Raw genomic sequence first — 23,541 nt, 5'->3', positions numbered from 1 at the left:
GGGCTTTAAATTCATGAAGATAAATTATCAATTAGGACAGCCTCACAAATCAACAGCAGATAACCTCACCAGCCTACAACATCTACAAACAGAATGCAAGAAGATGCAAGTAAGCCACGAAATGTCTACATACCATATCACAGAATTTGAAATAAATATGATAAGAAATCAAGGAAAACATTATTATCAAACCGATTACTAACCTTCCTTAATAAATTTAATATTGGTATAGGACCTCGTGGCAACAATCCAATGTTTAATTTCTTTCCAGCCGTTAGAAGCCTGCAATAAGAAAAAGAACAATTTTTAAATATGTAATTAAATTATATACATCAGATAAAAAAGGACACAAGCGGGGATAATAAAATTAAAATTTGTTAATTACCTTTTTAAGAGAAAAAATTGAGCAGTTAGGTTAATAGTTATGAAACTCGACAGCAAATTCTGTAGAACCAGTGACCAGCTGGCCAAAGCCACCCAAATCAAATGAATGTAATGTCTGTTGAACATATGTTTATAAAAAGAAATACTGTACCCAAAAGTTATTTATTATTGTTATTTATTATGTTTATTAATGTCGATATATTTATTTATATGTTTTATATTTATTACTTTTAATTATGCCACGTTTGTTACCTGAAAAGAGTTAAAGTGAATACAAGCTACCAAAAAACCAAAAGCCATTAGCAAAAGAAAAGTATTGTACCTGATGTATAGAAAATTATTTATATTAAGACCTAAGAAATACTATAAGACATAAGCCCAGAAGTTTGTGAATCGAAATTATTGTCTAAAAGGAATCATTTGTGAGAATTATGAAATGTGTGTAGTTAGGTTGGTGGCCCTGCAAGCGGCGAATTTAAAAATTACTATGTTTTAAGTGGCGTCAGGAGGAGTACGTTTAGAAGTTATATTTATGATATTTTATGTGTGTTGAGGAGGAGAATTTGTTATTGTATTTGATAAAGGTATAAAGGAGATGCAGCAAATATGTCTGCAACTGTGATAGAAGTATGAGAGTATAATTTATAAATAAAATATAGTGTATATCGATGTATTGAAGGGTGGGTTTTCATTAAAAACATTGTGATTCTCAAATATTTTGAATTCAAACCCAGGGGCGCGTGTAACATATTAAATCTGGGTAGACTAAAAGCCCTAACAGAAACAGTAATAGGTCTGAAATAAAGTAACTGGCTAATATCGCCAAATAGATAATAACTAAGATAAGATAGCATCAGCTTGTTCTGGCTAAATGGTACAAGAACCTAAAAAGGATTTGAAGGGAGTTTATTGCTCATAAATAGATTATTATATAAAATATTTGAAGATTGAGGTTATGTACATGTATTCACGGATCGGTGACCTAGAGATCGATCAAACCGAAGAACGTAGAATCTGACCAAAACCCCTTGGCAGAGCTTTATTGCAATCAGATGGTGTGCAATTGGAAAAAACACCTGTCCACGTGGCTAATTATTAGGTAGCATGGAATTAATATTAATGTATAGAATATTAACTAGCATGCAAAGAGCATAAATAAAAAACCAAATAAAAATAATTTAATGTATTCAGGAAATAAGAGTTACCAGGCGCATGAATACCGAATAAAATTTGCATGCACCAATAGTAAAACGGCAGTTAATAGGCGGCAACTGTAGGCCAGTTCAAAAATATTTCTATATATTTATATAAATGTACTAGATTTTGTGTTAAAATTTGTGTAATCTATGTTATCGATATGGCTCGAATGCAAAGAAATTATTAATCATATAATCTAAGCAATATTTTGGTATTTTTTGTAAGATCTATTTGAACTAATGGCGGAGGACTAAGATATTTAAATTTTATGCTAATTTGAAAGTCGGAAGGAGGATCTGTAAAACTTGAGAAGGAAGAACCAGAACTCGCCAGCCAAATGCCACCATAAGAGGACCCCAATATTTTAGAGCGAAGTACCTTACTAATGATTTTGTAAAAGTTAAAGTTAAAGTAAATTATTAAATTTCTTAAAAGACTTCGTGATGCTATTGTGAAGCAGAAGTCATTTTCATTTTTAATTAAATTTATAACCCCTTGGAGGAGACGATTCCGGCTACCATATTCCCGGACCACATGGAGTTGGATCGACATCAGCGGCTTACAAGAAGATTTTCGACACGTGAGTGATTAAATTTGAATTTAGTGATGGGCGCCCTAGTGCTTCGAAATAATCTGATGATCAAAGCTAGCTCGCCGAAAGGGTTATTATAAATTGAGAAATTAATAAGAGTAATACTTGCGCAAGTAAAAATTAGTATTAAAGGTATTTAATTGAAAGAAAAATATAGATCAATATTTTAGAAATTTCTATTTAATCAAAGAAGTACGAAATCTAGGCTATCAAACGTATGCATACAATATTTAATTTTTTGCAATACAATTTGCGATAATTTATCATAGTTCTAATTCACTAGATGAATGGCTCTACCTATTCCGTCAGGTGCCGAATCTTGCACCCTGAGATAAAAAATGTATATTAGATACAAATAAATCTACTAAATACTAGAGATTTTAATATATAAATATATATTTGGATTATTAGTGGCTAATTTATCAAGCTGATCTTAGAGCACATATTTTTGATTGAATTATCCAAGTCGACAAGTATTAGCAAGTGCATGTCGCAGCTACATGCAAAAGAATGCATATGATTTTAAGATAAAGGCACATGGTAATGATTCGTGCCATAAATCTAGAATATAAAGTTTAGCCTGTGATATTTTTATTGATAAAATTATTGTTCTATTTTTATATTATATTTTTTATCGCTCTATATATATATATTTTTTGCCTCGATTGATCTTTGCATTATTTATGTAATATATGTATGACTTTTTCATGGTGTGCAATTTATTTTTTATTCCTCAACACTATAGTATAAGTATCATTTATATATATATATTTATTATTTATTGAATTACAAGAGTTATTGGAGAAGCCCATATCTAGGCCTATCAAGATTTTTTAAGACTGAATACTATTAGAAAACCACGACCTAATTGTATTAAATCTCATGCTTTACCGACTGATGCCAAGCAGGAGGCTAATCGTTATTTAAATATAAAGAATAACGTGACAGCACATAATGAAACCGTTTCCAGGCCACCAAGATAAGGCAAGCAAAAAAAAGGATATTGAACTATCGCTTGTCTCGAGCTCCCAGATGTTCTGAAAAAGCCTCTGGAATTCTCAGTTCAGTCTTTGAAATATTAAGAAAGCCAATGCTTCCACACCAAGAAAAATCAACTCTTGTTACCTGTGCTTGCCATTCTATCCACTACCTCGAATAGAGAGAAAACCCAGTGAGTTTGCGAAAGCTGTGAGAGAAGAATATGCAAACTTCTTTGTCTCAGAGCAGAAAAAGTCTTGGTAGTGTCCCGTGGCAAAATGAACTACTCTCATGAGCAGTGTGGCAAGTCATGTTCCTTTTGGCATAAACAACTAACTGACTCTAAGTATTTCATGAAAGTTTGTAAGTAGTGGTAGTCACGTCAGTTTCATTTCCTTCAAAATTGGACATTTACCTTAAAGGATGTAGATTAATATATATGACTAATACTACATCACTAAATCCTTCAGGTTTGACCAAACACTTGTTTTTAAATAACAGCAATGCCAGTTTTAATAGCGAATTCTGTATTGACAGTTCTAAGGGCTGGTTTCCGAGCTCGGGATTTAGCTAAGTTCTAGAATTCAAACAGCTGGAGTCAGATAATTGGCTTTCTGAAACAGGGCGTAGTCACAGTCCACGTTCAAATTGAATGTCGAGTAACTAGAATATAACTTTCAACTTTATAGGGGGTGAGATTTTCATTGCTGTAACAATTTATCGTTTGACAATGACATTTGAAGGGGGTGTCTGTGACGAAATTTTTTACTTTGCAGCTTAATTTGGTCTAGTTAGTAGGTGAACTACCAAAAGTGTTTTATCCCCTCTGTTGAAAGTGTGGAACCGCTGAGTTCACACTTGTTGCAGCAATGAAAATTTCACCCCCTGCATTGAAGCTGCTATAACAATGAAAGGAAAACTTGGAATAGTGAAATGATACATCATTTCAAAGAGAATCCAATGCTCTTAAAACCTACGATAAGCATCAGTTCTTACGATGCATCTTTGAAGAGTTATAAGCCCTGAAAGAGCAAAAGATTGGATAAAACTTCAAGAGCAAATATCTCGGGAACTGTTGGGAATATCACAAAATTCCACGAAACAAAATGTGTAGAGAATCTATCAAGCTTCATTTTTGATTAGTTATGTCGGTTGAACGCATTGTTCTCAAGATATGAGCGTGGGGGCAAAACGTTGAAAAATGCAACTTTTAAACCACCCTCATCCCCTTATCACATAAGTTAGGAATGGGGACTTCCGATATGTTCTCCTCCTAACTAGTCAGAGCTGCAAAGTCAAAAATTGTGTTTAAAGCATTCCCTCCAAATTTCCTTTGTCAATTGGTCTATTGTTGCAAAAATGGAGATTTCACAATCAACACTAAAGTTGCTGCAAATTATACATCAAATTGAAGAGAATTCAATACTCTATAAGCTCATAATCAGCATGGATTTTTCCCATCGATTTTCAAAAAGTGCAAAAATTGAAAAAAAAATTGGAGGCAAACATGTTTTTTCAAAAATGTCACACCTTCAAGACCGTATATCTTTAAAACTGGAAAATATATAGAAAAAGTTGAGGAATAAATATTGTAGAAAATTATGTGAGCTTCAATTTTTTATATCACAAAGTTATGTCAGTAAGATATATAGTTTTCGAGTTATATACGAGAAACCAAAAAATGGTACCTTTGAACAACCCCCACCCACTTAGCACAGTGGGTAGGGATGGGGACTTTTGATATGATCACCTCCTTATTACCCTACACAGAAATGCAGGGTCAAAAATTGTCTTCCAAGTTTTTCCCTCTATACCCTCTTTTTCAGCATTCATTGCCTGGACTAAAAGAGGGCATGTAATAAATCAAAGTTCCTATATTATGGTAATAGAAAATCAAAAAGATACGTGAAGTAAGGCTGGAGAAGTGACGTAGGCCTACGTATCCAAAGTATTCTTCATTTTTCAAGAATGTGATCGAACGAACCCGTAAAACAGTAGAGAAATACACCTCCTCGATAGAGCTCATAATTTGATCGAAGTTACAATAGAAGTACCAATACAAGAAAAATGTAATTCAGGTATGTCTGAAAAACTGAAAAATCCCACATGGTGTGGAGGCTATTTTCCTTCATATTTGGTAATGATACAATCCTCAGTAGCTTGTGAGTTACAATGTGTTTTCTTCCCATCAATTATAGGAATTCAAAAAGTTTAAGTGGAACCATTTCTTTGAAAGATCCTAGATATTCGCAACGGGATTTCCTACTGTGATATCATGTCATTGATTGTCCCACCAAAATACAGTATACATTCTGCAAAACGAGAATCAATATTTTTCTCATTGGGGAGAGTCATGAATGAGTTATCAAGTCAATTCTCTCAGCTCGTCCAGGGTATCCAAAATCAGGAAATGTTTCTCGTAATGTTCACGGTAAGTGGAAGTGAGTGGGTGAAATGTATGCACAGTTATCAAATTGCTAAATGACGGTTTTCGAATTCCTGTCAGAAAATTTCACTGTAATTGTAATACATGCTAATTACTCTGTTCAAATATATTGACTCTCTACTGTTTGAATGTGGAATAAGGTCAGAAACTTCTACACGTGTTCTAACATGCACGTGACCTCTTCTTCTAGCTTCTTCTATGTCCTGTGGTAATTTTTCATATCTGAAAACATTCGTATTTCATTACTCTATCTCGGTTATTAACTGCATATCAGTGCATATACAGTGCTGTTTGCACTTACCATAATCATTTTCCAAAAGCATGCTTGGTGATGTAAGAAACCTACTCGTCCAATTTTTTTCTCTTGTGAACATGTATCTTGTTCAATCTCATGTCTGGGATTTGGCCGAATGAATCTGGAATGCATTACAATAATATTCTAGCTATTTACCTGGTTGGAAGCTATAGTTATGAATATGTGAAGCTATTAAGAATCGTGGTCACGCTGATCAGCCATCGATGAGATGAGTGAATCTACATGCGCCGGCTACTACCGTTGCAAGGGTGACCACTCTTACAGGAGGAGTCGATCTTCACTGGATACAATAAATGAGTTTCCTGGTGGTTCAGAAGATCGAAACCCACCTAAATCTGCAGATCCACTCATCATCCACAATGTGGGATCCCATCATCATCATTTGTCTCATTACCTACTTACACAGAATCCTAGAGCTTATATTATATAGGCATCATCCTCAGCAAAGGAAAATTCTTATCAGTTATAATTATAAACAACTCATCCTAAGGTCAAAAACAAACGTGGGTTTTTCCAGACAAATCGTCAGACGAATCATGACCTACTCAATGCGACACGCAATGAGACATTGCAAGTGTAGTTGCAATGTTCAGTGAAATGCTACGTGTATCCGTACAGGCATCGAAAAAAACGTCGGACGATTTGTCTGAAAAACGCCTCGTGTGACCCTGCCCAAGGTCTTAAGGTGCGTACAGACTTATGGACTACGAACACGTGCATTTCGCTTTTCATTAGCTGATGCTATGCTTATTATATCTGTATCTTCCTGTTTCTGTACAGAAAAAGCTGATGAAAAACAGAATCCTCATGTTCGCGGTGCATAAGTCTGTACGCACCGTTAGACGCAGTTTTCTCTTCATGAATTTGGAAAATGTTCATTACTGTGCAACTATCTTTTCAGTTGTCTAAATTATAATTTTTCTCATCTGCACAGAATTGGACCTCCACAATTTTTCCCCTCTACAGATATACAAGCATACAAAAACCTAACCGGCTATTCATGTATAGTCAATACAAACCATCAGGCTCCATTCAATCATTATTTGACTGACAGAAAAGTAGAACGACTGACAGAGAAAACGCAAAAAATGCAGATGCTAATTTTTGGGAATATCTCTATTGAACTGTAATCATACATCTATACAGAAAAAAATTCTAGACCCTAGCCAATCCACTGTAACAGACTTGAACGTTTCCTGTTTATTAGTTCATGGAAAAGCTCATATGAACAAAGAAGCCAAAAATCTCTGTCTATTCCAAACAGATAATGTAATTTCCCACCTCGAGATATGATTAGGATATGAGAATTATTGTACATATTTCAATATAGTATTTGAAATTTGAGATTCAAAAATAATGCAGAGAGCTTGCAAAATATTCATATCTCACTCTTCTCAAGTCCAATCAGATTGAAAAATCTAGAAAAATAAATCGGAAACTGGAAGAATATATTAGACACACAATGAAAAACTGGAGAAAAAAACCCTCTAAATTAGAACCGCCATTTCCTAAACTAAACCTTTGTATCGAGCTTAGACCAGCAAGTTCAGTCGTTCCTGAGAACCCTTTGGCGTGATTTTGTAGCCCTATCCACACAAAGCTTCTATACTCTAGCTGAACCTCTGTCACACATTTGAACTTATTCTGTTCATCTATTTCCGATTAAGCTGAGGAAACGCAGAAAATCGCTGCATATCTTAGCATCTATTTTGGGCGTATCAATCTGGCATCTATCAGGCATCAATCTGAAGCAACCTCAACACAATATTTCAATATTTGTACACCTTTATTGAACCTGTGCATCAAATTTCATTATTCAATGAGAATACTGAATATATTATGTGAATAAAACTAAGAAAAACAGCTGCGACTCTAGGGCGTATCTTTGCCAAAATTTGGAGGCTTTTTAACACAAAATTTCTAGAAATTTATAATCTATTAATTTCAAAAATTAATTGATAGGAAATATTCAAATTTGGTAGACTGGTTCGGACAGTACACAAGCTCAGTAAGAGTGTGTTCAGAAAGCCTATTCCTAGAGTTTTAAAGAATGACTGAATAAGAAAAGTTCATACATTAAACACAGTTTCAGTCGAGTTATGGAAATCATAGTTATTAGTTTAGAGATTAGTTTTGAGACTAGTTAGGAGGAGAATATATCAAAAGTCCCCATTCCCTACTCATGTGCTAAGGGGATGAGGGTGGTTTAAAAGTTGCATTTTCAGCGTTTTGCTTCGACGCTCACATCTTATGAACAATGCGTTCAATCGACATAACTAACTATTCGAAAAATAAACTAACCTAAAAGAGAATTCAATGCTCTACAAATCTACAATAAGCATAAGTTTTTACGATGCATTGTTGGAGAGTTATAAGCCCTGAAGGAGCAAAACATTGGATAAAAACCAGTTATTTTAACAAATACACAACTTAAAGAGCGAATATCTCAGGAACTGTTGTGAATATCACAAAATTCCACTGAACAAAAAGTGTAGAGAATTTATCAAGCTCTATTTTCGAATAGTTAGTTATGTCGATTGAACGCATAAGATGTGAGCATCGAAGCAAAACGCTGAAAATGCAACTTTTAAACCACCCTCATCCCCTTAGCACAGTAGGGAATGGGGACTTTTGATATGTTCTCCTCCTAACTAGTCTCAAAACTAATAACTATGATTTCCATAACTCGACTGAAACTGTGTTTAATGTATGAACTTTTCTTATCCAGTCATTCTTCAAAACTCTAGGAATAGGCTTTCTGAACACACTCTTACTGAGCTTCACACACCATGTTGCAAAAGTGGAGATTTCACACTCAACACTAAAGCTGCTGCAAAACGTGTAGGAAAATTCGTAAATGTGCGAAATTATACTTGAAATTGAAGAGAATTTAATGCTCTATAAGCTCATAATCAGCATGCACTTTTCCGTCGATTTTTAAAAAGTTATAAGAGCAAAGATAAAAAAATTGGTGTCTAGCGTGTTTTTTTTTTCAAAAATGTCACACCTTCAAGAGCGGATATCTCGAAAACTAGAGGAGATAATATGAGAAAAGTTGTAGAAAGAATATTGTAGGAGATTATGTAAGCTTTAATTTGTTATATGACAGTCAAGTCCTTAGGATACATGGTTTTTGAGTTTTATGCAAGTAACAAGAAATGGTACCTTTAAACCCCCTTTTACACCCCCTTAGCACAGTGGGTAGGGGTGAGGACTTGTGATATGTTTACCTCCTTACTACCCTAAACAGAACTGCGAGGTCAAAAATTGTCTTTCCAACTTTTCCCTCTATAAACTTCCCTTGACTGGACTAATAAGAGTATAACGCAATTTTATTTACTCGATTAAAATAGACTTTTAACCAAAAGTTCAAGTTTTTCATCAACCAAGAGTAAGATTTGAATCGCATCGGCTAGAGGATGAGACAAATTCAGTGTTAGTTGTGTGAGAAAGAGACTTTTTCAAAATAGAGGAATGTAGAATACATAACTACAGTTTATAATTGGAAAAACGTTGAATTGTACTGATGATACCGTGAATTTCCATGTCATGTACTTGAAGAGTGCTGTCCTCGTTTGATGTCATCGGGGAACATGTTGTAAATAAGTGCCCAAATGTTCAATGTAGTATGCATCCGTGTTCTAGTTTTTGGAAGTGTTTTGCACCAGATTGATAAAGTGCAACTGCAACCAATGCATAATCTACATATTTACACAGCCCCATCTCTACAACACACTCGATACATTATTCACTTCCATGAATGAATCACTTATGGTGTGGATGAATCATTCTGAAAAGTGTGAGCAGGGACGAGATGATTGAAAAGGGAGGGCCAGCCCTTCCCAGAACCACTTCCCCAGCTTCCTCCTCGCCCACATCATCCCTTAGCAACCTTGCGTCATTATCCCCAGCAACCGCCCTTCCCTCTCGCCCAGTCTAGGAATATCTGGGCCAAATGAGGTCATTGCCCCCTCCACCCCCCTATCCTTACACGAGCCACTGCACCCCAAAGTCGCTGATAGCTACACCACCACTTGCCTCACCATTCTGCCTCACCATTCTGCCTCACCAACCTGCTTCACCCGACCTACCGCCTACCAAACCAGTCAACGTCAAAATTCTCGCTGCTACCTGCTGCAAATTTATTGAGTTCTCCGGCAGGTTATTCTAATATAATTCTGAGAAGGCACGCGCTGACATGCTCTATCATACACAAAGCTTCCAGTTATATTATATTGTTTGGGATGATTGTGTGGCGATATTTTTGGTGATCTATTGGAACAATGTATTTGACAACGTGATATTGATGATACAAGTTTCCCAGAAATACACAGTTTCCCTGTATATATATTAGAAATTGACTTGCAGCTGATATACTCTATACACATATTATGAGGATATATAAATATAACAAAAGGGAACTATGTACTAGTAATTTTCTACAATTTAACATTCAAGTAGCCCTATTCATTAGCTAATACTCCATTACACTCTATAATTGATATTTATTAAGAATAATCAAGCGCTTTGAATGTGTTTCAATGAAAAATAATATATTGATATTCTTTTTTGAAGTGATGCACGTGTGTGATATTTTGTATATTTCTCTCTTTCCAAAGTGAGATTTTGTATATTTCATGTGTATTGCGTATAGACGTTGAACGATGGACAATATTTTATACTATTGGCCTGAGTATTGGTGGCCCATTATTAACAATAATATACTACTACTATTGAATTATTGATGTAAGAATCCTGGAAATTGAAGTGTAACCGCATAGTAATAATCATTGCATTACTATGGCTATAGCTTCTACAACAGATCTAATCTAATGTTTACTTAGTCTATGCTTCTAGCAATAGACATTTTTTTCACCGTGCCTTTTGCTACTTTTTTATACAGTAATAGAGTAATGATTGTATAGAATAATAGAGACAAGAGTGAAAATGATATTGTTTATAAATAATAATAATCATATTGAGTAGCCTGGCTGGCTCAGAGGTCTGGTTTCAGAGTTTTCAGCTCACACGTGATTAATTTTAGGGCCTCTGACATGACCTAACGACTGTTTTCAGGGGAGTCGGAAGGGCCTATACCACAAAAAATGTTAAATTGGCCAACTCCAATGTACCTTTTTGAGATTTTCACTGGATATAGACTCACAATTTTTTTTTAATGAAAGAATGCATCTTTATCTTCTATCTGATGGAAGGAATTTACTCTTAAATAATTTTTCTCTGAATACATTTTTTTAGAAAAATTGCATGCGATTCCTGAAATACTATATTTTCCATATAAATGCTCCAAGTCTTCTGTTGGAGATAGAGCTTTGAAATTTTGCAGACATATACTACAATAGGCATTACTCTAAAAAGTGATGGAGGTGATTTATCATATTTTCAATATTGACAGAGATATTGATAATAAATACATTGAAATAATTGGAAAAAAATACATTTTTATAAAAAAAATGTATTCAGGGAGAAAATCATTTTAGAGTAGATTCCTTCCATCAGCTTGAAGATAAAGATGCATTCTTTCATTTAAAAAAAAATGTGAGTGGAAATCTCCGGTGGAAATCTCAAAAAGGTACATTGAAGTTGACCAATTTAACATAGGCCCTTCCGACTCCCCTTAAGTCAGCCAGGACCGACAGTTTAGCGTATCCATCCGAAGCAAAATACTATAATAATACATAATACTCTATCCGAGTACCCTGGGAAAAATACCTTGCCTAGACCAGGATTCGAACCCAGGCCTCAGAATTATAAAGCCAACCCGACTACGGCCACTCCTAGGTAATGTATATTGTTATTATTCATTATCATCTGTCTGTCATAATTCCAAGAGTTTTCTAATGATTTTAAGAATAACACTCAATTTCATGACCATAGTTTTCTAATTTTACAATGTTTACAGGATTTGTTGACGATGAATTTGTAATCGATCTTTGAAAGAGGGAGTAGACTAGTTCACTACAATAAAATGATAGACCATACTAAATTACATCTGAATGAAACATAAGGCTCGAGGAATATTTTTTTCACAACTTCCTCATCACCTTCTTTCCTCCCATTTCCTTCAAAATAAATGCTCAAGGCGAGTAGGGAGCAGTTTTTATTTTAATTGAGGAGAGTTTTCAACGATAGAATAGAGTTCGACGATATTTGAGCTGATGCCTGATAGTTGATGAGTAGCCTAATATCATTAGCCTAAAATCATTCTCTCACCATGGATCATGCCTGATATTTAAAGAGTACAGTGAAAGCTTCATATTGACATCTCAAGAGACCGTTCAAAAAAGGTAACATTACGGTGTCTGTACTAAATCAGTGTGTACTATATTGACATACAGTATTTAGTTATGTGCTACATAACTGTATATATGGACGTTTGAAAAGACTGTACAAAATGTACTACAAGGGGGATGTTCAATATCGTTTCACTACAATTATAAATCACATACATCATAATTTTAAATTTGAAAGATTCGAGATGAGAGGTTTTAGTATTTTTCTAAGAGAATGGTGGCACCTTGGATACTATTATAGTTTTTATAGTCTTTGTCTCTAGTAAGATAGATCGTACTCAATCCTGGTACGAACTGGGCTTTGAATATGCAAGGTATCAAGGTTTACTAAAGTAATCTACATCATAAGATAATATAATATAAGCTAACTAGCCAAACTACACCAGCCTAAGATGATATAAACTGCGAATATGATTTATAAAATAAAAATTGAAAGTTTCAAATCTTATAAGAGTAGAATTCAGCAAAGTGGTTCAAATATGAGGAGAATAATGAATTCTTTTTTGATCGAATTAATTGTTCACTGAAAAATACGGGTAATAATTATAACTAATATATATCATGAACAATTATTGGAATATTATTATTCTTTCATTAAAAATGTTTTATTATCCTGGTTCTGATTACAATATTATTCATTTAAAATGACAGTGATATTTGATATTTTGTTTACAATCAATTTTTTTTGTTAAAATCCTGTAATAGCTTCCTTTTTTAAACAGTTTGACAAATTTAGGACAGAACTTGAGTTTGTGGCTTAAGCCCGACTTAATATTAAACTCTAGAGTGCCTTTCAAATGCTTGCTACCATCGAACTCCAGAAAAAATCCTGTAATATCATTTCATAAATATCAATTGGAAATTGAGTCTTATTATTGATACTTCTGTCAGAATCCGATTACGATTTACGGTATTCACCCCACATCCAGCATTCATTCAACTTACATGCTGAGCTTTTCTCCAAAATATCTATGACGCACTGTGAAAATAAATAGAATAAAAATGAGAAAATGTGTTGGACTTTGAGCACTGTGATTGGCGATTGGATGAGGTTGGAAGGGGAAGGGATGAGTTGTGCCGACTGGGTGGGGGTTATTTAAGTATCACGTGACCAAAGAGCAGTGAGCAAGGCAAGGCAAGGGCAGGACCACGTTATTTTATAGCTTTGCCTCCTTTGTCAAGTCAGACAGGGTGGTTGGTGGTTCCAGCAGCCTTATCGATCCGATCGATGCACAACGGTGGACGAGGACGAGGAAGAGGAGTAGGAGGAGGAGTATGAAGATGAGGAGGAGGAGGAGGAGTATGAGGATGAGGAGGAGGAGGAGGAGGAGGAGGAGGAGAGGTCTAGAGACCAAACCTGGCTTACAGTTGGCTGCAGCAACGCGCACTCACGTCCAATCACAACCCCCTCATTACCCTCCACTCACCCCCTCTTCCATGAAAACAAATGCCAAGGCGAGAGGAAAACGGTTTTTGAAAAAAAGCTGAGGAGAACTTTTTCAGCCTTCAACGAATTTCCAACTCTGACAGAATAATTATCGATCAAAAAGTTGAATAAAATATATTTGTGTTTGGTAAAAATCAGTTGAATAATATTTTAATACAAAGTGCTAAACTCTTGTGAGATGACAATAAGAGTATATTTCTTATTAGTAAGATAGGCAACCACTCACTCTTGATTGCGGATAGACTAAGGTGAAATTATTTGCTACTGTATAATCTATTAAAAATCATTTATAGTTTTGGTTTGACGATACATTAGAAAATCTCTAATACTTGAACAAAAATGCTTCACCAAAGTGTTATCTATATTGACAATTTGATAATAGCGTATATTTATCATGATTCCTATCCTATTATATTAAGCGAGCAATTTCTGTATATCTGTTTATATTTTTATATCTGGTTATATGGTTATTTATGTTCAACGGATCTCGAAAACGGCTCTAACGATTTTCACGAAAATTGGAACATAGTAGGTTTATTATATAAAAAATCGATTGCACTAGGTCTCATCCTTGGGAAAACTCGCTGAACGACATTCATCCTTGGCTGAAACAGCTGAGACTTTCGCCGTATGTGGATAGTAAAAAGTGAGCGAGTGATTCTGTGGAAAATCAAAATATCGCATCCCCGAAATTCATAAGCTGACGTATAGCCAGCTGTAAAATATAAACACGATCATTTTAGAGAATTGTGTTCTGTTTATCAATAAATAATAAAAATAACGAGCGAAGCTCGGTGCCCCGATATTTATCATTAAATTAATAAGTAATGCAACCAAATTGTTAGACTAAGAAAAAGTTGAAACTAACTAGGCTACTATGAATGTGTGGAAATGTGAGTTGAAAAAATTATAATGTGGCCGGTTTCACCAAGCTCGGTGAAGACATTTACACATGGTCCACCATGGGGTGACTACGTGAGGTGACTCTGTCAGGTACCATCTAAAAAACATGCATATGCCTGGTCACAGAACAGTATAGAACATTTATAGCCTGATCTTGGTGCCATATATTTCTTGCTATAAAATAGATTGTCTCACAGTCATCAATTTATAAAAATCTGGTGTGGCGCACTCACACAACTTTCCTTGCCGTTATGAAAATTGATCAACTGACGCTAGTGTTCCCGCGCATATCAAATCTACTATTCTAAGATCTGAGACAGCTGGTGACAGGACAATAGCGCTGCAGACACACGAAGTCTGCCATCTCTTCATAGTGAATGATTTAATAGAATCAACAGTTGCCAACAGTTTGCAATTGAATAATCTAATTATCTCGCATTTCGAGCTTATTTTCAATTTCAGGTGAAAATGTTACTGAACATAAATTGTAGAGATTTTCATGCTGAATCTTTTCCACTCAAATTTGTTTGTTCAAATTGTATCTGAAGCCTGATAATTGGGAATCTGAAATCAAATTTTGCATAGATGAGGCGGTGCTCTTGAAATTTTTACAGATATGGGACTTGTGGCAGTCGATAGAGCTTATCAATGACTTTTTTAGGTATGAATTTGATAAAAATCGTTGGAGCCGTTTTCGAGAAAATCGCGAAAAACCCTGTTTTTGACAACATTTTCGCCATTTTAGCCGCCATCTTGAATTGCATTTGATCGAAATTGTTCGTGTCGGATCCTTATAGTGTAAGGACCTTAAGTTCCTAATTTCAAGTCATTCCGTTGATTGGGACATGAGATATCGTGTACATAGACACACATACACACATACACACACACACACACACACAACACACACACACACACACACACCACACACACACACCACACACACACACACACACACACACCACACACACACACACACCACACACACACACACACAACACACACACACACACACACACACACACACACACACACACACACACACACACACACACACACACACACCACACACACACACCACACACACACACACACACACACACACACACACACACACAGACCAATACCCAGAAACCACTTTTTTGGACTCAGGGCACCATGAAACGTATAGAAATTTAGAAATTGGGGTACCATAATTTTTTTCGGAAAGCGATACTTTCCTTACCTATGGTAATAGGGCAAGGAAAGTAAAATTCAAGCTAAAAACTTCAACTCTGGAAGACCTAAAATGAAACATCCGTCAATAGAAAGTCTTTCTAGAATACAAAGAATTTATTTATGTATTACTATGATTAGTAATATATAAATAGCATGGTCGAGCTCCCTGACACTTCCCATCTAAAACATTGAATCTTAATTTTTTTTAAGATGATGAGAACTAAAGAGAACTTTAAAGGAGATTCCAATTTCCAATAATTGGAAATTAATTTTGATTCTCAAATCATGATCCCTCCACTTCCTTTTCAACGCTTCATGTTGGCAACAAAAGAATTCAGTACAAATTTTCTCATCAACTGATCATTTATTGCAGAACTAGAAATTTCACACTCAACACTAGAACTGCTTCAAAAGTCTTAGTTGAAGCCTTGAATGCATTAAAATAATACATTATATCAGAGAAAATTTAATGCTATACAACCAGCATTATGTTTTCCATGGATTGTTGAAGAGCTAAGGCCTGAAAGAGAAAACAATTAGAAGAAACCCTGTTGTTTCGAAAATGCCAAACTTTCAAGAACAGATAGTAAGAAAAATCTGTTGAGAGATATCAAGAACTTGACCCAACTTTCAAGCTTAGCAGGCTCAGCCAGAGTGTAAAAATATTGGATGGGAGGGGTTTTGAAATCACGCCAATGATACGCCCAAAAATTTGTGTTTCCTCAGCACTTTCGAAAGCAAATTTACTGAAAATGATCAAACGTTTCACGTATTTTCAGCTATGGTTTAGTGATTTTGTCTTGAAAGGGCTTAAAAATTACACCTTAGTTACGCCATTGCTCTTGCGATTTTTTGTATGTTGTCAGTATCATGAGATCTAATAAGACAGAAAAAATTTGGTACACAAGTTCAACTAAAACTGTAAAAATTTGTGCAAATAGCTATTTCAAAATGATGTCAAAGATACACCTAAAATCGGCGTTTTCTTCGTTTTCCAGCTTTTTTCAGAACTAATGTACAAATAACGTTCAAATCTGTTAGAGTTCGATTCACATGGTTCAGCTTAGGTGGTACTAATATAGTCTCTTTCCTCCATTTTTTCATTGCGAAGATTATCACAAGTAGATTGGGTCTTTGAATGTTATCAAACATTATGAATGTTTGACTGTATTATTTTCTAGTATGCAGCCAACCGATCTAATCATCGGATGAGGACCAGACATGTCAAGAGCTACAATTTCACAATAATTGGGGGAAACCAGAGTGTTGATCAAGGAACTCATTCAACTTCGTGGGTAGCCATTTTCAGTGCCTTTGTACTTGGGAATCTTCCGCTCACATATCTCTCACAGGGGATGTCCGTTTGGATTCTCTGTATATTCTGCTTCATTCCGCCTGAAAAAAATATTTGCAAGCTAATTTTATTCTTCAACTCAAAATAGCAGTTGAATAAAAGCAATACAATGAGCAATAAAGGTTAGTTCACAATCTAGGAAACAAGAAAGAATGTTGTTTATAATTTTTATTTTAATTATTTGAAAAAGTTACACTTTTATATTTACTTAAAAGTTCATTCATTTTCACATAAATGCTCTTTTCAAAATTGTTATTGTAAGTTTTTGTACTAGAGGGTTGGATGTAAAGGTGCGTAGACTCATGCGCCACGAACACGCGCAATAATTTGATTCTCATCAGTTGGAGCTATGCTTACTATATCCGTATATTACTGTTTCTGTACAAATACAGATAGCCTACCGGTACACGCATACAGGTACACATACAGAACACACGCATTTTACTTCTCATCAGCTGATGTTGCCATGTTTATAATATTTGTATATTATTCGTTCCATGTAAATACAGATATGATTAGCATAGCCATAGCCACCTCTAATAAAAGGCCCTGGCCTACGATATTACGACGTTGCAATATCTTAGGCCAGGGCCTTTTATTAGAGGTGGCTATGGCATAGCTGATGGAAATCGAAATGTCACAATGCGAGTGTTTGTGGCGCTAGAGTCTGTACGCACATTCAGAGACTGTAGACTGTGCCCTCTGGAGCATTGATTAATTATTTCCATTTGAGTCCCTGCAATGTGAAATTTCATCAAGGTTCCAGATGCACCTATGTTCAACAGTTTTTTTTGTACTTCTACAGTAACATTTGACCATGTATTCCTGCACACTAAAGGCTAGACTAATACAGAGCTAGACGAAATTAGAGGAGTCTTTTATGCATAATGGAGGGTTTAATGTGCATAGTGCATAGGTGCATTTCCTAGGCGGCAACACACATGCAGTGCTATTTTGGAGGGGAATGGAGGGGTTCCCATTAGTGTTGGGAGGTGAGAGGGGGTGATTATTGCCTGGATACAAGACATGGTGGGAGGGTGGTAGAATTCATGCGGCGGGTTTGAACAAGTTTTTGGCTGGAGTCTGGCTGTTGGGTGGTTGAGGGCTGGGGGTGGTGGCGAGAGCCCCCTTCCAGGGGTTCAGTGGGACACGGTGGGGCAGGTCTGGGTTCTGTCTGGGTCATGCGGGTCGATAGCGTCCCGACCACGTCATCAGCGCCGCGACGCACGGGGTGGTGAGAGGGGGGGTGGTAAGGGGGAGTCTCTCTCTACTGCGTCTGGCCGTCAATTCGGGAGCGATCTGCTCCAGGACTACAAACAGTTACATGAAACACCACAGTAGTTATATATAAATCTTCTTCTTCTTTCAAACAGGGATTACGCTATTGCCTGTTCCAACTCACATTCAGCTTGTAATTGGAATAAAAAAATAATTATTAATAAATAAAATGAAATCTATAAAATAAATTATATAAATAAATAATAGTTCAAATCACTCTATAAAATAAAATATATAAATTAATAACATCAATATAATCTAATCTAATATCATCACTATCATCATAAGCATCACTACAATCTACTGTTTTTATTTTATAATAAATATAATGATCATTGCCTTCTTTTTCGTGGCCTGCCTATGTCTCTTTTTCCTACCGGTTTATACTTGAAAATTCTGTGAGGAAGCCTATTAGCTGACATTCGTTCCACATGCTCTTTCTATTGCTGACGATAAGATGCAACTCTCTCATTCAGGCAGAAGATATTCAGCTCTTTCCGTACATCCTCATTCCTGATGTGATCTCTTCTGTCACAGCCCTTAGTTCTGCGAAGAAATCTCATCTCAGCTGCCTGCACTTTACTCTCAAGTGGCTTTGATGTTACCCACGATTCACTACCATAGATTAGTAGTGGAGCTGCCACTACTATAAACCACTATAAATACGGCAATAAACCTCACATTAGAGACTGTAGATTATAATGGTTTTTGATTGATAAATGACACATTTCATGCTATGTTCAGAATGAAGAGACTTTTTCATTGACATGGGCAGAAAGATTTTCATTGGCCGTTAAGTCAAGAGCGCTGGATGTTGAGCTTGGATCGGTGACCATGATAGCGTCAATCATCAAGCACCGTACCTAACTGAAGAAAAAATGCAGTGAAGTGAGATGAATATTTGTCACCTCAATCAGAAAAAAAGTATTCCTATGTATCCTATTCTCATGCTCTTTGGATAGACCTACAAGAAATGGAAGCAGAGTATGAAATGAAGTGTGTCTTCTAACCTCTTCTCTAATTTCATTCTCCAACCAAATCCTGTTCAATATATTAATGTTTTTTTTTCTGGATATCTTCAATTGTTGAAACAACACATAAGAAATAAACAACCGTGTCATTACAATGTTGATTGTGTACTTGAACAAGCAAGTTCTTCAATATAATATAATATTTTGTCTTGGATCATCACATGGTTTGCAATCGTTCAAATATACTTTATATCGTATTTGCCCCAACCACAGATAGCACAAAGACAATTTTTCCTTTGCCTCTGCTTTCCTCTATTGTCTACACCCTTTACAACGCTATTACTATAATTTGAAATATAGGCCTACTCATAAAAATCATTGCAACAGTTCAATAATCAAGATAAATAAAATAAACACAATGAGTGTTTATAGATCAGTAGCCCAAGTTGAAGCTGTGGAACAAACAGCGGAATGAGTCTTGAAAGAGCTCTCAGTAGAAGACTTTCATCACTGATTTGAACAATGGAAAATTGGAATGGAGCGTGATAGGGATGGAGGAGGATAATAACTGAAGAGGTGCTTTATACATTGCAGCAATAATCTCGTAATTTCATAATCACATCATCAAGACAAAAAACAATAGAATAGAAATTATTATAAATGCCGTAAATTTTCATTCGTAATTTCTTCATTAGAATTATAATAATAAGTGTGAATTAATAGAATTATAATTATAAGTGTGTATGACTTGAGACTCGAGTCTTTGTGCGTTTACGACACTTAAGTTTAAAACGTTTTACAACAGTTTACAACATTACTGCGTTTACAACGACAGTTATAATTGTCGTGTCGACGATAACTTTTCAATGCTTTTATCATGTTGTAATTTCTCAGTTGAAACTTCAAATTTCCAACACACATATTATTCTTCGAACCATTTACAAGGTCTTGCTCGTTGACAACGAACTTGATTCATTCGTTCGTTTTGAGGATATAACAGGAAATGATAAAATAAATGATAACATTGAAAGTGGATATAAGAACCCGAATGAATGTGTAATAATCCATCATTACAAATCAAAAATTAGCTTCCAGGGGTCTATCGCATGAGAAAATACAAACTAATAATATTAGTGGCCAGCTGGTTATTAGCAGAGGAAATTACTAAAATTTTAGCGTTTAATTTCTCATGCAAAAGGACCCTGGATTATTTACTCCATGCAAAATGCATGCAATCAAATCAATGCAACTTGAACTAATTCTCTTGACTTTCCACTCTCAATGGAGTTGACAGAATATAAGCGGCATTTTGAGTGAGCTCTCCAGAATTACTACTCGAACAACTTGATAATTATTCAGGAGAAAATCAATTAAACTATACTGTCTGATATACCTTCATTATTATAATAGGCTACTATGGCATGTCTACTCTAACTGTAATATAATATGGTAGAATATAATTTTTATAATATGCTTACGGTTCAAGAATGTTTCTAAAATAGTTTATGAGGTGCATACATCGCATTTGTATTTTTGAGTGGGTGGTCTCCCAGGGAAGATACGTTGGCATGATACGTTTGTATGTGTTAGTGAAAATAAATTCAAGAAGAGGTCATGAGAGCAGCATGAGTGCGTGATTCACCCATCGAGATTCTATTGTCTCCGTCCGAGTCACGTGTGCTGCTACAGCTCACGAGTCATCCCTTTTAATATTCATTTATGTTTTCCAGTGCCACAATAATATATAGATAAATAAAACAACATTATCTCTCAGCAGATCGCGTGTTATACCGTATAGGCAAGTTGCTAGTTGCTACTGACCATGTTGTGAATGTAGCTGACATTTCTGTATTGCATTACAAAATGGAAATTCTATTACACTTTACTTATACATTTGTAACGTGACGAATCTTCGTTCAAGCATCGTTCTCATCCACTATCCGAAGAGAATCACATTTATCGATATCCAATGTTATATACTCCTCTTTAATATCTAAAAACTAGTTTTAGAAAGAGTAGTCAAATCAATTCTGATAAATTCGAAAAAATTATACGAATTCTTTAATCCATATTGACAATCCATGTGTCATGTATATTGAATATGAACTGAAATATGAAAATGACAAATGTTGAGACGCTCCATTGGGGTGTTAACAACCTCCATTCTTTCCCATAAGCTTTAAGTTGACGATCGATGTTCTGATCTATCTATGACTTTTGTTTTCTTTTCTACTGAGTCACCCGGGCTCAAGACCTCTAAAACCAATATCAGATTGAAGTCTAATCAAAAAACGTTATTTTTTATAATAATTTAGTACAATTTTTCCCATATCCGTATCAAATGTTATCCTGTAATATCCTCAAGAAGGACGTTAGTAGAAAAAACTTGATCTGTGGAGTATGGTTTCAAGAAAATTATGTTCAATTTCAAGAAAATTATGTTCAATTTGTTTGGTCAAAACGTTCGTCTGACTTTTCTAAAATATACGAGAGGAATGAAAAGTTTTGAGTGTATGAGACCAGAGACAAACGAATCAATAAAAGTATTATTTTATCTATGATGAAACCGAACTTCGACTAGTGAGTTCCAACTAGTCGAATCTGTGTTGGACCAGTAGTTAGACCATTGGTCGGATCATTGACCACTCACGCTCCGACTGGTTGTCCAACTAGTCGAATCTTTCACCTAGGTTGGACTACCTAGTCGGATCTGCCATCCACTACAGACTCTGACTAGGCGGTTGACCTTGGGATTTCAGATGTGTTGGACCTCCAGTTAAACCAACTCTTCCGACTAGAGATCCAACATTATACCCAACATCAACGCCCCACTGTCTTTCACGGTCGGACGTTGAGTGCAACATTGAATGTTGGACAAGAACTCCAGAGAGAGAATGGAGGATAACTTCAGAGAGTGTCTCCACAAGTCCATATTTGTATGAAGCCTAAATTAGTTTAAATTGGCATTACCTAATAGGGTAATTTCTCTTTTTTTCTGCGCACTAACAGTTCCAGTTTGATTATTTTGATGCGATGAATTTCTACGATATTCAAGTGTATATTGTTTTAGTATAAGTCCTGTGTCTGATAAATGAATCTAATCATCTTATTGCATCAATAATAGGCCTACTATTTCAACAATACTATTTTTTCAGAAATGGTAGAAAAAATAATAACAATTTTCCATTTGCTTGTAAACAAAATATAATCATTGAATAGTTTCCACTCGTGAAAGATAACTCATAATACAAATTCAATTCAAATTAATACATGATTAAGTTCTTTCATAAGAAGAGTTCAGCCGCTGTAATGAGATGGTTGAGAACACTGGCAGGATCTGGTTAAAACCTGGCGAGCATTTAGACTCGTGACGAGCGAGCTGTTAGTATGGAGGGGGTGTACAGGCCCACCCATCTACCACTTGAGCCAAGGATCGCCTATCGAGATTTGGCGATCTCCGTGAGACGCGACGCGTCGTGCGTTTGTCACCGGTGTCGTGTCGATTCCACGATAAATCTAGTTAACTTCCCCCTTCCCCGACACCAAAACCCGAATCAACTTCCTCCTAACGATCCCATTTTCACCCTCCCCCAGCTACTTACAAAACATAAGATCACTCTTCTTCGATTGACACCTTACCGCCTCCCCGTTGTTCCATAGTCTCAACTGTTTTGCAATTTTCATTTTTAATAAAGCACTGGGGAATGGGCTGTGATTATAAACAGAACTATTGTTCCAACTAAGCATGTTTATAATTGCCTATGAACTAATCGCAATCCTAAACTAGCAACTAGGATAGCCCTGATCGGTTAGCCAGAGTGTTTATCTGAGAACGCTTAATCGTTTATAACAATAGTTATAAACGCCGATTAATAATTGTTATTAATTAACTAATAATATTGATTCATTTTATCCATTACTATATGAGATCCAATTCCCGTATATTTAAATAATAATATTGATTTATTTCATCCATTACTATATGAGATCCAATTCACATATATTTAAGTTCTACATGTATTTTTACTTTCCTTGCCCTATTACCAGCATAGGTAAGGAAAGTATTGCTTTCCAAAAAAAATTAAGGTACACTAATTTCATATTTTCTATACGTTTCAAGGTCCCCTGAGTTCAAAAACATGATTT

Source organism: Nilaparvata lugens, chromosome 1, assembly GCF_014356525.2.
Source record: "Nilaparvata lugens isolate BPH chromosome 1, ASM1435652v1, whole genome shotgun sequence".
In the NCBI taxonomy this organism is placed as follows: Eukaryota; Metazoa; Arthropoda; class Insecta; order Hemiptera; family Delphacidae; genus Nilaparvata; species Nilaparvata lugens.
Note: the sequence above shows the minus strand (reverse complement) of the source record.